Raw genomic sequence first — 17,120 nt, 5'->3', positions numbered from 1 at the left:
GCAGACACCCGCTCCGCTGCTTGAATAGGACCACTGAGAATCACAGGACGTCTCGGACTCACGCGAAAGAGTTTCAAGGACAAAGAGAAGGGCGCGGCCAAGGAAGAAAACACCGGGAGCTGCGCCGACACCCTCTCTCTCTGACTCGCCGTGTGCATGCCCGTCTTGTCACCAGCGACAGAAACGAGAGGAAACCCCGAAATAGCCTGAACACCAGCCTCTCTCTATACTGGGCCGGCCCGGGGACTCCCACTACGGACGCGAGTCACCAAATCGGTCGTACGGGCCCACTGAGCGCACAACACAGGGAATCTCGTTGCAAACACTGCGTGTGCATACGTTGCTCACAAAGCTCAATGGGGTCACAGGCCCTGACCCGCTCAGAGGCACCTGTGTGACAAGACAACAAATGGAACTCGCTGGAATGTTTCTGCTGTCTTGTCATTTTAGACGGACCCACTGAGCGCACAACACAGTGGAACTCTCTGACAAACACTGCTTGTGCGTTAGCCCCAGTAAACAACTCAGCGGGGGTCACAGGCCCTGACCCGTTCAGAGGCACCTGTGTGACAAGACAACAAATGAAACTCGCTGGAATGTTTCTGCTGTCTTGTCATTTTAGACGGACCCACTGAGCGCACAACACAGTGGAACTCTCTGACAAAACACTGCTTGTGCATTAGCCCCAGTAAACAACTCAGTGGGGTCACAGGCCCTGACCGGTTCAGAGGCACCTGTGTGACAAGACAACAAATGAAACTTTAAAGACGCTGGCATGTACATCTTGTTTCTGCTGTCTTGGACGGGCCCACTGAGCGCACAACACAGGGGAACTTGGTGCAAACACTGCGTGTGCATAAGCCACAAAACACAAGCTCAGTGGGGTCACAGGCCCTGACCGGTTCAGAGGCACCTGTGTGACAGACAGCAAATGAAACTTAGACGCTGGAATTATTTATATGTTTCTGCTGTCTGTCTACGATTTCAGATTCACACTTAGAGTTTTTTGTCATTAAGTCATAAAAGCCACAAAACCACTTTAATATGACTTTCCAATACTCTTTGAAAGGTCTCTATATTGATAAAATGAGCCTTTTAGCAAAGTAACACTTTTCGGGCATTTTCAAAGTGCTCCCGCTGAGTGAATTTTGTTCTGAAAATCGTGTTCCCGAAAATCTCCGGGCACCCCGCCAACCCCCCCTGCCAGAAATGACAAGTGTCAAATCAGCGGGTCAAACGGCCACCTCTATCCGACCAGGAGCACCCAAATCCCCGCAAATGGCACTTTTTTTTTTCTTCATCGGGACTTCCGACGAGGTTAATGATTTCCCAAACTGCAACTCATTAACTATGTCCTGAGACACTTGCCAGAAATGACACATGTCAATTTGGCGGTAGCAAATCACTTTCCCAGGCCGGGAAGCAACACCCGAGGCCCGCAAAAGGCGGCCGAATATTTTCTCATCGGACTTCCGCGTTTTGGTTAATCATGTCTCGAAATCGTTAAATGCACATGTCAATTCGGCGGGAGCAATTCACTTTCCCAAGCCGGAAAGCATCACCGGAGGCCCGCTTGAAGGGCCCTAATATTTTCTCATCGGACTTCCGCGTTTTGGTTAATCATGTCTCGAAATCGTTAAATGCACATGTCAATTCGGCGGGAGCAACTCACTTTCCCAGGCCGGGAAGCAACACCCGAGGCCCGCAAAAGGCGGCCGAATATTTTCTCATCGGACTTCCATATTTTGGGGGTTGGATTCTCTCCCGCATTCCAGCCCCCTGGCCACGGGTCGCTCATTCACTTTCAGCCCGGGCCTTGCCAATTTGGTTAATCAGTTAGCCATGCACCAGACTCGGCCTCGCCTTTTTCATTTATGGTTAATGATGTGCCCAGGCTGGGACTTAGTCTCTCCAGCAGCCAAAACTTTTCACTGGTTAATGAGGTGCCCAGCCCGGCACTTAGTCTCTCTCCCCAGCAAGCTTACTTGGTCGGCCGACATTTGGATCCATTTTCGGGGCTTAATCGGGTCGAATACGGTCCCTTACGCAAGGGGAGCCGAAGCCCCGGCCTCTGCCAGGCGTCAGGCTGCCGTTTTTTAAGCCCGACCAAAAACCCGAAAATTGGTTAAAAATGGAAATAAATTTCCACCCAAAAAGGGTTAAAAGTCGGTTGGACGGCAGCCCTGGTCGGTCTCTGCAGACCTGGAGGCCCTAGACAGTAATCTGGAAAACAGACAAAGTCTCGAGAAACCACCTCCTACCATTCTCCAGGTACCCCGCCAATCCCCCCTGCCAGAAATGACAAGTGTCAAATCAGCGGGACGGATTTGACTTTTGTGACCGACCGCTGGAACTTTTTTCGGCTACAGGCAGTCAAATTTTTCTCCTTCCGGACTTCCAGTACAACTTTGAACGGCCATATCTCCGCACTCCCGCGTCGGAGCCAAGCCGTTTTTACACCGTTAGACGCGGCTTCCCGTGCCCGTTCGAATGCCGCCCTGCTCGGCGGAAAAGGAGAATTTTTTTATTTTTCGGCCGATTTCGGGAAAAAAAATTCCCGCTCTGAACTCGGATTTTTCGGCTTTAATCGTTTCGTATACGGTCCCTTACGCAAGGGAGCCGAAGCCCCGGCCTCTGCCGGGCGTCAGGCTGCCGTTTTTAAGCCCGACCAAAAACCCGAAAATTGGTTAAAAATGGAAATAAATTTCCACCCAAAAAGGGTTAAAAGTCGGTTGGACGGCAGCCCGGGTCGGTCTCTGCAGACCTGGAGGCCCTAGACAGTAATCTGGAAAACAGATAAAGTCTCGAAAAACCACCTCCTACCATTCTCCAGGTACCCCGCCAATCCCCCCTGCCAGAAATGACAAGTGTCAAATCAGCGGGACGGATTTGACTTTTGTGACCGACCGCTGGAACTTTTTTCGGCTACAGGCAGTCAAATTTTTCTCCTTCCGGACTTCCAGTACAACTTTGAACGGCCATATCTCCGCACTCCCGCGTCGGAGCCAAGCCGTTTTTACACCGTTAGACGCGGCTTCCCGTGCCCGTTCGAATGCCACCCTGCTCGGCGGAAAAGGAGACATTTTTTTTTTTCCGGCCGTTTTCGGGAAAAAATTTTCCCGCTCTGAACTCCGATTTTACGCCTTTAATCGATTCGGAGACGGTCGCTTACGCAAGGGAGGCGAAGCCCGGGCCTCTGCCGGGCGTCAGCCTGCCGTATGTAAGCCCGTCCGAAGCATGAGTTCCCACTTTTGGTTATCCAGTTGTCAATTTTAAAATTTCAGTTAATCAGTTGCCTGCTTGGTTAATCATTTGTCGCTCTGACATTTGGTTAACCAGTTGTCGATGTTCGAAATTCAGTTAATGAGTTGCCTCCTTGGTTAATCATTTGTCGCTCGGACTCTTGGTTAACCAGTTGTCGATGTTCGAAATTCAGTTAATGAGTTGCCTCCTTGGTTAATCATTTGTCGCTCTGACATTTGGTTATCCAGTTGTCGATGTTCGAAATTCAGTTAATGAGTTGCCTCCTTGGTTAATCATTTGTCGCTCTGGCTTTTGGTTAACCAGTTGTCGATGTTCAAAATTTCAGTTAATGAGTTGCCTCTTTGAAATTTCAGTTAATGAGTTGGCCCTTTGGTTACTCATTTGTCCCTGTGTCTTTTGGTTAGCCAGTTGTCGATGTTCGAAATTCAGTTAATGAGTTGCCTCCTTGGTTAATCATTTGTCGCTCTGGCTTTTGGTTAACCAGTTGTCGATGTTCAAAATTTCAGTTAATGAGCTGCTCTTATGTTCTATGATTTCCTACCTTGACAACTCATTAACCAGTGTTTCAAACAATGCACCAGGCCATTTGACGACCCCAACTCGGTTCCACAAGCGGGAAAGCAGCACCCCAAGGCCCGGTAAGGGGGCCGAATACATTCCCATCGTGAATTCCGTCCCAAATGTGAATGACAAGTTTTCAGTTAATCAGTTGCCTGCTTGGTTAATCATTTGTCGCTCTGACATTTGGTTAACCAGTTGTCGATGTTCAAAATTTCAGTTAATGAGTTGCCTCTTTGAAATTTCAGTTAATGAGTTGGCCCTTTGGTTACTCATTTGTCCCTGTGTCTTTTGGTTACCCAGTTGTCGATGTTCGAAATTCAGTTAATGAGTTGCCTCCTTGGTTAATCATTTGTCGCTCTGGCTTTTGGTTAACCAGTTGTCGATGTTCAAAATTTCAGTTAATGAGTTGCCTCTTTGAAATTTCAGTTACTGAGTTGGCCCTTTGGTTACTCATTTGTCCCTGTGTCTTTTGGTTAACCAGTTGTCGATGTTCGAAATTCAGTTAATGAGTTGCCTCCTTGGTTAATCATTTGTCGCTCTGGCTTTTGGTTAACCAGTTGTCGATGTTCAAAATTTCAGTTAATGAGTTGCCTCTTTGAAATTTCAGTTAATGAGTTGGCCCTTTGGTTACTCATTTGTCCCTGTGTCTTTTGGTTAACCAGTTGTCGATGTTCGAAATTCAGTTAATGAGTTGCCTCCTTGGTTAATCATTTGTCGCTCTGGCTTTTGGTTAACCAGTTGTCGATGTTCAAAATTTCAGTTAATGAGCTGCTCTTATGTTCTATGATTTCCGACCTTGACAACTCATTAACCAGTGTTTCAAACAATGCACCAGGCCATTTGACGACCCCAACTCGGTTCCACAAGCGGGAAAGCAGCACCCCAAGGCCCGGTAAGGGGGCCGAATACATTCCCATCGTGAATTCCGTCTCAAATGTGAATGACAAGTTTTCAGTTAATCAGTTGCCTGCTTGGTTACTCATTTGTCGCTCTGACATTTGGTTAACCAGTTGTCGATGTTCAAAATTTCAGTTAATGAGTTGCCTCTTTGAAATTTCAGTTAATGAGTTGGCCCTTTGGTTACTCATTTGTCCCTGTGTCTTTTGGTTACCCAGTTGTCGATGTTCGAAATTCAGTTAATGAGTTGCCTCCTTGGTTAATCATTTGTCGCCCTGACTCTTGGTTAACCAGTTGTCGATGTTCGAAATTCAGTTACTGAGTTGCCTCCTTGGTTAATCATTTGTCGCTCTGACATTTGGTTAACCAGTTGTCGATGTTCGAAATTCAGTTAATGAGTTGCCTCCTTGGTTAATCATTTGTCGCTCTGGCTTTTGGTTAACCAGTTGTCGATGTTCAAAATTTCAGTTATTGAGTTGCCTCTTTGAAATTTCAGTTAATGAGTTGGCCCTTTGGTGACTCATTTGTCCCTGTGTCTTTTGGTTAACCAGTTGTCGATGTTCGAAATTCAGTTAATGAGTTGCCTCCTTGGTTAATCATTTGTCGCTCTGGCTTTTGGTTAACCAGTTGTCGATGTTCAAAATTTCAGTTAATGAGCTGCTCTTATGTTCTATGATTTCCTACCTTGACAACTCATTAACCAGTGTTTCAAACAATGCACCAGGCCATTTGACGACCCCAACTCGGTTCCACAAGCGGGAAAGCAGCACCCCAAGGCCCGGTAAGGGGGCCGAATACATTCCCATCGTGAATTCCGTCCCAAATGTGAATGACAAGTTTTCAGTTAATCAGTTGCCTGCTTGGTTACTCATTTGTCGCTCTGACATTTGGTTAACCAGTTGTCGATGTTCAAATTTCAGTTAATGAGTAGCCTCTTTGAAATTTCAGTTAATGAGTTGGCCCTTTGGTTACTCATTTGTCCCTGTGTCTTTTGGTTACCCAGTTGTCGATGTTCGAAATTCAGTTAATGAGTTGCCTCCTTGGTTAATCATTTGTCGCTCTGACATTTGGTTAACCAGTTGTCGATGTTCGAAATTCAGTTAATGAGTTGCCTCCTTGGTTAATCATTTGTCGCTCGGACTCTTGGTTAACCAGTTGTCGATGTTCGAAATTCAGTTAATGAGTTGCCTCCTTGGTTAATCATTTGTCGCTCTGACATTTGGTTATCCAGTTGTCGATGTTCGAAATTCAGTTAATGAGTTGCCTCCTTGGTTAATCATTTGTCGCTCTGGCTTTTGGTTAACCAGTTGTCGATGTTCAAAATTTCAGTTAATGAGTTGCCTCTTTGAAATTTCAGTTAATGAGTTGGCCCTTTGGTTACTCATTTGTCCCTGTGTCTTTTGGTTAGCCAGTTGTCGATGTTCGAAATTCAGTTAATGAGTTGCCTCCTTGGTTAATCATTTGTCGCTCTGGCTTTTGGTTAACCAGTTGTCGATGTTCAAAATTTCAGTTAATGAGCTGCTCTTATGTTCTATGATTTCCTACCTTGACAACTCATTAACCAGTGTTTCAAACAATGCACCAGGCCATTTGACGACCCCAACTCGGTTCCACAAGCGGGAAAGCAGCACCCCAAGGCCCGGTAAGGGGGCCGAATACATTCCCATCGTGAATTCCGTCCCAAATGTGAATGACAAGTTTTCAGTTAATCAGTTGCCTGCTTGGTTAATCATTTGTCGCTCTGACATTTGGTTAACCAGTTGTCGATGTTCAAAATTTCAGTTAATGAGTTGCCTCTTTGAAATTTCAGTTAATGAGTTGGCCCTTTGGTTACTCATTTGTCCCTGTGTCTTTTGGTTACCCAGTTGTCGATGTTCGAAATTCAGTTAATGAGTTGCCTCCTTGGTTAATCATTTGTCGCTCTGGCTTTTGGTTAACCAGTTGTCGATGTTCAAAATTTCAGTTAATGAGTTGCCTCTTTGAAATTTCAGTTACTGAGTTGGCCCTTTGGTTACTCATTTGTCCCTGTGTCTTTTGGTTAACCAGTTGTCGATGTTCGAAATTCAGTTAATGAGTTGCCTCCTTGGTTAATCATTTGTCGCTCTGGCTTTTGGTTACCCAGTTGTCGATGTTCAAAATTTCAGTTAATGAGTTGCCTCTTTGAAATTTCAGTTAATGAGTTGGCCCTTTGGTTACTCATTTGTCCCTGTGTCTTTTGGTTAACCAGTTGTCGATGTTCGAAATTCAGTTAATGAGTTGCCTCCTTGGTTAATCATTTGTCGCTCTGGCTTTTGGTTAACCAGTTGTCGATGTTCAAAATTTCAGTTAATGAGCTGCTCTTATGTTCTATGATTTCCGACCTTGACAACTCATTAACCAGTGTTTCAAACAATGCACCAGGCCATTTGACGACCCCAACTCGGTTCCACAAGCGGGAAAGCAGCACCCCAAGGCCCGGTAAGGGGGCCGAATACATTCCCATCGTGAATTCCGTCTCAAATGTGAATGACAAGTTTTCAGTTAATCAGTTGCCTGCTTGGTTACTCATTTGTCGCTCTGACATTTGGTTAACCAGTTGTCGATGTTCAAAATTTCAGTTAATGAGTTGCCTCTTTGAAATTTCAGTTAATGAGTTGGCCCTTTGGTTACTCATTTGTCCCTGTGTCTTTTGGTTACCCAGTTGTCGATGTTCGAAATTCAGTTAATGAGTTGCCTCCTTGGTTAATCATTTGTCGCCCTGACTCTTGGTTAACCAGTTGTCGATGTTCGAAATTCAGTTACTGAGTTGCCTCCTTGGTTAATCATTTGTCCCTGTGTCTTTTGGTTAACCAGTTGTCGATGTTCGAAATTCAGTTAATGAGTTGCCTCCTTGGTTAATCATTTGTCGCTCTGGCTTTTGGTTAACCAGTTGTCGATGTTCAAAATTTCAGTTAATGAGTTGCCTCTTTGAAATTTCAGTTAATGAGTTGGCCCTTTGGTTACTCATTTGTCCCTGTGTCTTTTGGTTAACCAGTTGTCGATGTTCGAAATTCAGTTAATGAGTTGCCTCCTTGGTTAATCATTTGTCGCTCTGGCTTTTGGTTAACCAGTTGTCGATGTTCAAAATTTCAGTTAATGAGCTGCTCTTATGTTCTATGATTTCCGACCTTGACAACTCATTAACCAGTGTTTCAAACAATGCACCAGGCCATTTGACGACCCCAACTCGGTTCCACAAGCGGGAAAGCAGCACCCCAAGGCCCGGTAAGGGGGCCGAATACATTCCCATCGTGAATTCCGTCTCAAATGTGAATGACAAGTTTTCAGTTAATCAGTTGCCTGCTTGGTTACTCATTTGTCGCTCTGACATTTGGTTAACCAGTTGTCGATGTTCAAAATTTCAGTTAATGAGTTGCCTCTTTGAAATTTCAGTTAATGAGTTGGCCCTTTGGTTACTCATTTGTCCCTGTGTCTTTTGGTTACCCAGTTGTCGATGTTCGAAATTCAGTTAATGAGTTGCCTCCTTGGTTAATCATTTGTCGCCCTGACTCTTGGTTAACCAGTTGTCGATGTTCGAAATTCAGTTACTGAGTTGCCTCCTTGGTTAATCATTTGTCGCTCTGACATTTGGTTAACCAGTTGTCGATGTTCGAAATTCAGTTAATGAGTTGCCTCCTTGGTTAATCATTTGTCGCTCTGGCTTTTGGTTAACCAGTTGTCGATGTTCAAAATTTCAGTTATTGAGTTGCCTCTTTGAAATTTCAGTTAATGAGTTGGCCCTTTGGTGACTCATTTGTCCCTGTGTCTTTTGGTTAACCAGTTGTCGATGTTCGAAATTCAGTTAATGAGTTGCCTCCTTGGTTAATCATTTGTCGCTCTGGCTTTTGGTTAACCAGTTGTCGATGTTCAAAATTTCAGTTAATGAGCTGCTCTTATGTTCTATGATTTCCTACCTTGACAACTCATTAACCAGTGTTTCAAACAATGCACCAGGCCATTTGACGACCCCAACTCGGTTCCACAAGCGGGAAAGCAGCACCCCAAGGCCCGGTAAGGGGGCCGAATACATTCCCATCGTGAATTCCGTCCCAAATGTGAATGACAAGTTTTCAGTTAATCAGTTGCCTGCTTGGTTACTCATTTGTCGCTCTGACATTTGGTTAACCAGTTGTCGATGTTCAAATTTCAGTTAATGAGTAGCCTCTTTGAAATTTCAGTTAATGAGTTGGCCCTTTGGTTACTCATTTGTCCCTGTGTCTTTTGGTTACCCAGTTGTCGATGTTCGAAATTCAGTTAATGAGTTGCCTCCTTGGTTAATCATTTGTCGCTCTGACATTTGGTTAACCAGTTGTCGATGTTCGAAATTCAGTTAATGAGTTGCCTCCTTGGTTAATCATTTGTCGCTCGGACTCTTGGTTAACCAGTTGTCGATGTTCGAAATTCAGTTAATGAGTTGCCTCCTTGGTTAATCATTTGTCGCTCTGACATTTGGTTATCCAGTTGTCGATGTTCGAAATTCAGTTAATGAGTTGCCTCCTTGGTTAATCATTTGTCGCTCTGGCTTTTGGTTAACCAGTTGTCGATGTTCAAAATTTCAGTTAATGAGTTGCCTCTTTGAAATTTCAGTTAATGAGTTGGCCCTTTGGTTACTCATTTGTCCCTGTGTCTTTTGGTTAGCCAGTTGTCGATGTTCGAAATTCAGTTAATGAGTTGCCTCCTTGGTTAATCATTTGTCGCTCTGGCTTTTGGTTAACCAGTTGTCGATGTTCAAAATTTCAGTTAATGAGCTGCTCTTATGTTCTATGATTTCCTACCTTGACAACTCATTAACCAGTGTTTCAAACAATGCACCAGGCCATTTGACGACCCCAACTCGGTTCCACAAGCGGGAAAGCAGCACCCCAAGGCCCGGTAAGGGGGCCGAATACATTCCCATCGTGAATTCCGTCCCAAATGTGAATGACAAGTTTTCAGTTAATCAGTTGCCTGCTTGGTTAATCATTTGTCGCTCTGACATTTGGTTAACCAGTTGTCGATGTTCAAAATTTCAGTTAATGAGTTGCCTCTTTGAAATTTCAGTTAATGAGTTGGCCCTTTGGTTACTCATTTGTCCCTGTGTCTTTTGGTTACCCAGTTGTCGATGTTCGAAATTCAGTTAATGAGTTGCCTCCTTGGTTAATCATTTGTCGCTCTGGCTTTTGGTTAACCAGTTGTCGATGTTCAAAATTTCAGTTAATGAGTTGCCTCTTTGAAATTTCAGTTACTGAGTTGGCCCTTTGGTTACTCATTTGTCCCTGTGTCTTTTGGTTAACCAGTTGTCGATGTTCGAAATTCAGTTAATGAGTTGCCTCCTTGGTTAATCATTTGTCGCTCTGGCTTTTGGTTAACCAGTTGTCGATGTTCAAAATTTCAGTTAATGAGTTGCCTCTTTGAAATTTCAGTTAATGAGTTGGCCCTTTGGTTACTCATTTGTCCCTGTGTCTTTTGGTTAACCAGTTGTCGATGTTCGAAATTCAGTTAATGAGTTGCCTCCTTGGTTAATCATTTGTCGCTCTGGCTTTTGGTTAACCAGTTGTCGATGTTCAAAATTTCAGTTAATGAGCTGCTCTTATGTTCTATGATTTCCGACCTTGACAACTCATTAACCAGTGTTTCAAACAATGCACCAGGCCATTTGACGACCCCAACTCGGTTCCACAAGCGGGAAAGCAGCACCCCAAGGCCCGGTAAGGGGGCCGAATACATTCCCATCGTGAATTCCGTCTCAAATGTGAATGACAAGTTTTCAGTTAATCAGTTGCCTGCTTGGTTACTCATTTGTCGCTCTGACATTTGGTTAACCAGTTGTCGATGTTCAAAATTTCAGTTAATGAGTTGCCTCTTTGAAATTTCAGTTAATGAGTTGGCCCTTTGGTTACTCATTTGTCCCTGTGTCTTTTGGTTACCCAGTTGTCGATGTTCGAAATTCAGTTAATGAGTTGCCTCCTTGGTTAATCATTTGTCGCCCTGACTCTTGGTTAACCAGTTGTCGATGTTCGAAATTCAGTTACTGAGTTGCCTCCTTGGTGACTCATTTGTCCCTGTGTCTTTTGGTTAACCAGTTGTCGATGTTCGAAATTCAGTTAATGAGTTGCCTCCTTGGTTAATCATTTGTCGCTCTGGCTTTTGGTTAACCAGTTGTCGATGTTCAAAATTTCAGTTAATGAGTTGCCTCTTTGAAATTTCAGTTAATGAGTTGGCCCTTTGGTTACTCATTTGTCCCTGTGTCTTTTGGTTAACCAGTTGTCGATGTTCGAAATTCAGTTAATGAGTTGCCTCCTTGGTTAATCATTTGTCGCTCTGACATTTGGTTAACCAGTTGTCGATGTTCGAAATTCAGTTAATGAGTTGCCTCCTTGGTTAATCATTTGTCGCTCTGGCTTTTGGTTAACCAGTTGTCGATGTTCAAAATTTCAGTTAATGAGTTGCCTCTTTGAAATTTCAGTTAATGAGTTGGCCCTTTGGTTACTCATTTGTCCCTGTGTCTTTTGGTTAGCCAGTTGTCGATGTTCGAAATTCAGTTAATGAGTTGCCTCCTTGGTTAATCATTTGTCGCTCTGGCTTTTGGTTAACCAGTTGTCGATGTTCAAAATTTCAGTTAATGAGCTGCTCTTATGTTCTATGATTTCCTACCTTGACAACTCATTAACCAGTGTTTCAAACAATGCACCAGGCCATTTGACGACCCCAACTCGGTTCCACAAGCGGGAAAGCAGCACCCCAAGGCCCGGTAAGGGGGCCGAATACATTCCCATCGTGAATTCCGTCCCAAATGTGAATGACAAGTTTTCAGTTAATCAGTTGCCTGCTTGGTTAATCATTTGTCGCTCTGACATTTGGTTAACCAGTTGTCGATGTTCAAAATTTCAGTTAATGAGTTGCCTCTTTGAAATTTCAGTTAATGAGTTGGCCCTTTGGTTACTCATTTGTCCCTGTGTCTTTTGGTTACCCAGTTGTCGATGTTCGAAATTCAGTTAATGAGTTGCCTCCTTGGTTAATCATTTGTCGCTCTGGCTTTTGGTTAACCAGTTGTCGATGTTCAAAATTTCAGTTAATGAGTTGCCTCTTTGAAATTTCAGTTACTGAGTTGGCCCTTTGGTTACTCATTTGTCCCTGTGTCTTTTGGTTAACCAGTTGTCGATGTTCGAAATTCAGTTAATGAGTTGCCTCCTTGGTTAATCATTTGTCGCTCTGGCTTTTGGTTAACCAGTTGTCGATGTTCAAAATTTCAGTTAATGAGTTGCCTCTTTGAAATTTCAGTTAATGAGTTGGCCCTTTGGTTACTCATTTGTCCCTGTGTCTTTTGGTTAACCAGTTGTCGATTTTCGAAATTCAGTTAATGAGTTGCCTCCTTGGTTAATCATTTGTCGCTCTGGCTTTTGGTTAACCAGTTGTCGATGTTCAAAATTTCAGTTAATGAGCTGCTCTTATGTTCTATGATTTCCGACCTTGACAACTCATTAACCAGTGTTTCAAACAATGCACCAGGCCATTTGACGACCCCAACTCGGTTCCACAAGCGGGAAAGCAGCACCCCAAGGCCCGGTAAGGGGGCCGAATACATTCCCATCGTGAATTCCGTCTCAAATGTGAATGACAAGTTTTCAGTTAATCAGTTGCCTGCTTGGTTACTCATTTGTCGCTCTGACATTTGGTTAACCAGTTGTCGATGTTCAAAATTTCAGTTAATGAGTTGCCTCTTTGAAATTTCAGTTAATGAGTTGGCCCTTTGGTTACTCATTTGTCCCTGTGCCTTTTGGTTACCCAGTTGTCGATGTTCGAAATTCAGTTAATGAGTTGCCTCCTTGGTTAATCATTTGTCGCCCTGACTCTTGGTTAACCAGTTGTCGATGTTCGAAATTCAGTTACTGAGTTGCCTCCTTGGTTAATCATTTGTCGCTCTGACATTTGGTTAACCAGTTGTCGATGTTCGAAATTCAGTTAATGAGTTGCCTCCTTGGTTAATCATTTGTCGCTCTGACATTTGGTTAACCAGTTGTCGATGTTCGAAATTCAGTTAATGAGTTGCCTCCTTGGTTAATCATTTGTCGCTCTGGCTTTTGGTTAACCAGTTGTCGATGTTCAAAATTTCAGTTAATGAGTTGCCTCTTTGAAATTTCAGTTAATGAGTTGGCCCTTTGGTTACTCATTTGTCCCTGTGTCTTTTGGTTAGCCAGTTGTCGATGTTCGAAATTCAGTTAATGAGTTGCCTCCTTGGTTAATCATTTGTCGCTCTGGCTTTTGGTTAACCAGTTGTCGATGTTCAAAATTTCAGTTAATGAGCTGCTCTTATGTTCTATGATTTCCTACCTTGACAACTCATTAACCAGTGTTTCAAACAATGCACCAGGCCATTTGACGACCCCAACTCGGTTCCACAAGCGGGAAAGCAGCACCCCAAGGCCCGGTAAGGGGGCCGAATACATTCCCATCGTGAATTCCGTCCCAAATGTGAATGACAAGTTTTCAGTTAATCAGTTGCCTGCTTGGTTAATCATTTGTCGCTCTGACATTTGGTTAACCAGTTGTCGATGTTCAAAATTTCAGTTAATGAGTTGCCTCTTTGAAATTTCAGTTAATGAGTTGGCCCTTTGGTTACTCATTTGTCCCTGTGTCTTTTGGTTACCCAGTTGTCGATGTTCGAAATTCAGTTAATGAGTTGCCTCCTTGGTTAATCATTTGTCGCTCTGGCTTTTGGTTAACCAGTTGTCGATGTTCAAAATTTCAGTTAATGAGTTGCCTCTTTGAAATTTCAGTTACTGAGTTGGCCCTTTGGTTACTCATTTGTCCCTGTGTCTTTTGGTTAACCAGTTGTCGATGTTCGAAATTCAGTTAATGAGTTGCCTCCTTGGTTAATCATTTGTCGCTCTGGCTTTTGGTTAACCAGTTGTCGATGTTCAAAATTTCAGTTAATGAGTTGCCTCTTTGAAATTTCAGTTAATGAGTTGGCCCTTTGGTTACTCATTTGTCCCTGTGTCTTTTGGTTAACCAGTTGTCGATGTTCGAAATTCAGTTAATGAGTTGCCTCCTTGGTTAATCATTTGTCGCTCTGGCTTTTGGTTAACCAGTTGTCGATGTTCAAAATTTCAGTTAATGAGCTGCTCTTATGTTCTATGATTTCCGACCTTGACAACTCATTAACCAGTGTTTCAAACAATGCACCAGGCCATTTGACGACCCCAACTCGGTTCCACAAGCGGGAAAGCAGCACCCCAAGGCCCGGTAAGGGGGCCGAATACATTCCCATCGTGAATTCCGTCTCAAATGTGAATGACAAGTTTTCAGTTAATCAGTTGCCTGCTTGGTTACTCATTTGTCGCTCTGACATTTGGTTAACCAGTTGTCGATGTTCAAAATTTCAGTTAATGAGTTGCCTCTTTGAAATTTCAGTTAATGAGTTGGCCCTTTGGTTACTCATTTGTCCCTGTGTCTTTTGGTTACCCAGTTGTCGATGTTCGAAATTCAGTTAATGAGTTGCCTCCTTGGTTAATCATTTGTCGCCCTGACTCTTGGTTAACCAGTTGTCGATGTTCGAAATTCAGTTACTGAGTTGCCTCCTTGGTGACTCATTTGTCCCTGTGTCTTTTGGTTAACCAGTTGTCGATGTTCGAAATTCAGTTAATGAGTTGCCTCCTTGGTTAATCATTTGTCGCTCTGGCTTTTGGTTAACCAGTTGTCGATGTTCAAAATTTCAGTTAATGAGTTGCCTCTTTGAAATTTCAGTTAATGAGTTGGCCCTTTGGTTACTCATTTGTCCCTGTGTCTTTTGGTTAACCAGTTGTCGATGTTCGAAATTCAGTTAATGAGTTGCCTCCTTGGTTAATCATTTGTCGCTCTGACATTTGGTTAACCAGTTGTCGATGTTCGAAATTCAGTTAATGAGTTGCCTCCTTGGTTAATCATTTGTCGCTCTGGCTTTTGGTTAACCAGTTGTCGATGTTCAAAATTTCAGTTAATGAGTTGCCTCTTTGAAATTTCAGTTAATGAGTTGGCCCTTTGGTTACTCATTTGTCCCTGTGTCTTTTGGTTAGCCAGTTGTCGATGTTCGAAATTCAGTTAATGAGTTGCCTCCTTGGTTAATCATTTGTCGCTCTGGCTTTTGGTTAACCAGTTGTCGATGTTCAAAATTTCAGTTAATGAGCTGCTCTTATGTTCTATGATTTCCTACCTTGACAACTCATTAACCAGTGTTTCAAACAATGCACCAGGCCATTTGACGACCCCAACTCGGTTCCACAAGCGGGAAAGCAGCACCCCAAGGCCCGGTAAGGGGGCCGAATACATTCCCATCGTGAATTCCGTCCCAAATGTGAATGACAAGTTTTCAGTTAATCAGTTGCCTGCTTGGTTACTCATTTGTCGCTCTGACATTTGGTTAACCAGTTGTCGATGTTCAAAATTTCAGTTAATGAGTTGCCTCTTTGAAATTTCAGTTAATGAGTTGGCCCTTTGGTTACTCATTTGTCCCTGTGTCTTTTGGTTACCCAGTTGTCGATGTTCGAAATTCAGTTAATGAGTTGCCTCCTTGGTTAATCATTTGTCGCTCTGGCTTTTGGTTAACCAGTTGTCGATGTTCAAAATTTCAGTTAATGAGTTGCCTCTTTGAAATTTCAGTTACTGAGTTGGCCCTTTGGTTACTCATTTGTCCCTGTGTCTTTTGGTTAACCAGTTGTCGATGTTCGAAATTCAGTTAATGAGTTGCCTCCTTGGTTAATCATTTGTCGCTCTGGCTTTTGGTTAACCAGTTGTCGATGTTCAAAATTTCAGTTAATGAGTTGCCTCTTTGAAATTTCAGTTAATGAGTTGGCCCTTTGGTTACTCATTTGTCCCTGTGTCTTTTGGTTAACCAGTTGTCGATTTTCGAAATTCAGTTAATGAGTTGCCTCCTTGGTTAATCATTTGTCGCTCTGGCTTTTGGTTAACCAGTTGTCGATGTTCAAAATTTCAGTTAATGAGCTGCTCTTATGTTCTATGATTTCCGACCTTGACAACTCATTAACCAGTGTTTCAAACAATGCACCAGGCCATTTGACGACCCCAACTCGGTTCCACAAGCGGGAAAGCAGCACCCCAAGGCCCGGTAAGGGGGCCGAATACATTCCCATCGTGAATTCCGTCTCAAATGTGAATGACAAGTTTTCAGTTAATCAGTTGCCTGCTTGGTTACTCATTTGTCGCTCTGACATTTGGTTAACCAGTTGTCGATGTTCAAAATTTCAGTTAATGAGTTGCCTCTTTGAAATTTCAGTTAATGAGTTGGCCCTTTGGTTACTCATTTGTCCCTGTGTCTTTTGGTTACCCAGTTGTCGATGTTCGAAATTCAGTTAATGAGTTGCCTCCTTGGTTAATCATTTGTCGCCCTGACTCTTGGTTAACCAGTTGTCGATGTTCGAAATTCAGTTACTGAGTTGCCTCCTTGGTTAATCATTTGTCGCTCTGACATTTGGTTAACCAGTTGTCGATGTTCGAAATTCAGTTAATGAGTTGCCTCCTTGGTTAATCATTTGTCGCTCTGACATTTGGTTAACCAGTTGTCGATGTTCGAAATTCAGTTAATGAGTTGCCTCCTTGGTTAATCATTTGTCGCTCTGGCTTTTGGTTAACCAGTTGTCGATGTTCAAAATTTCAGTTAATGAGTTGCCTCTTTGAAATTTCAGTTAATGAGTTGGCCCTTTGGTTACTCATTTGTCCCTGTGTCTTTTGGTTAGCCAGTTGTCGATGTTCGAAATTCAGTTAATGAGTTGCCTCCTTGGTTAATCATTTGTCGCTCTGGCTTTTGGTTAACCAGTTGTCGATGTTCAAAATTTCAGTTAATGAGCTGCTCTTATGTTCTATGATTTCCTACCTTGACAACTCATTAACCAGTGTTTCAAACAATGCACCAGGCCATTTGACGACCCCAACTCGGTTCCACAAGCGGGAAAGCAGCACCCCAAGGCCCGGTAAGGGGGCCGAATACATTCCCATCGTGAATTCCGTCCCAAATGTGAATGACAAGTTTTCAGTTAATCAGTTGCCTGCTTGGTTAATCATTTGTCGCTCTGACATTTGGTTAACCAGTTGTCGATGTTCAAAATTTCAGTTAATGAGTTGCCTCTTTGAAATTTCAGTTAATGAGTTGGCCCTTTGGTTACTCATTTGTCCCTGTGTCTTTTGGTTACCCAGTTGTCGATGTTCGAAATTCAGTTAATGAGTTGCCTCCTTGGTTAATCATTTGTCGCTCTGGCTTTTGGTTAACCAGTTGTCGATGTTCAAAATTTCAGTTAATGAGTTGCCTCTTTGAAATTTCAGTTACTGAGTTGGCCCTTTGGTTACTCATTTGTCCCTGTGTCTTTTGGTTAACCAGTTGTCGATGTTCGAAATTCAGTTAATGAGTTGCC

Source organism: Somniosus microcephalus, unplaced genomic scaffold (assembly GCF_052327205.1).
Source record: "Somniosus microcephalus isolate GS21.2 unplaced genomic scaffold, FLI_Smic_1.0 scaffold857, whole genome shotgun sequence".
Classification (NCBI taxonomy): domain Eukaryota; kingdom Metazoa; phylum Chordata; class Chondrichthyes; order Squaliformes; family Somniosidae; genus Somniosus; species Somniosus microcephalus.
Note: the sequence above shows the minus strand (reverse complement) of the source record.